We start from the raw sequence: 453 nt of genomic DNA, 5'->3' as shown, positions 1-453 counted from the left end.
TGTGATGTTCCCCTTCCCGAGTCCAAGTGATCTCATTGTTCAGTTCCCACCTATGAGTGAGAACATGCGGTGTTTGGTTTTCTCTTCTTGTGAGATGGAGTTTTATTGTTTTATTATTTATTTTTGAGATGCAGGGAGGTGGGGGGAGAGGGGGTGCTGGTCCAGGCAAGCAGTTGTCCCTGGCTTCCCGCTCCTTCTCTCTTTCCCAACCTCCACATTCTCTCCCTGAACCTATAGCCTAGAAACCATGTCTCCACCTTCCACTTTATTTATTTTTTGAGACGGAGTCTCACTCTGTCGCCCAGGCTGCAGTGCAGTGGCTGAATCTCAGCTCACTGCAAGCTCCGCCTCCCGGTTTTATGCCATTCTCCTGCCTCAGTCTCCCGAGAAGCTGGGACTACAGGCGCCTGCCACCTCGCCCGGCTAGTTTTTTGTATTTTTTAGTAGAGATGG

The 453-nt window shown here is 50.3% G+C and overlaps 1 protein-coding gene across 1 annotated transcript in view; it reads left to right on the top strand.

The window, feature by feature from the left end:
- Nucleotides 1-453, top strand: part of PLIN5 (perilipin 5) — a 13,275-nt gene that overhangs the window by 10,914 nt on the left and 1,908 nt on the right. The gene's annotated exons all lie outside the window — the stretch shown is intronic.

The sequence above is a fragment of the Colobus angolensis genome, unplaced genomic scaffold, assembly GCF_000951035.1.
Source record: "Colobus angolensis palliatus isolate OR3802 unplaced genomic scaffold, Cang.pa_1.0 Scaffold22, whole genome shotgun sequence".
NCBI lineage: Eukaryota > Metazoa > Chordata > Mammalia > Primates > Cercopithecidae > Colobus > Colobus angolensis.
This window is presented reverse-complemented; position numbering and strand designations above follow the sequence as displayed.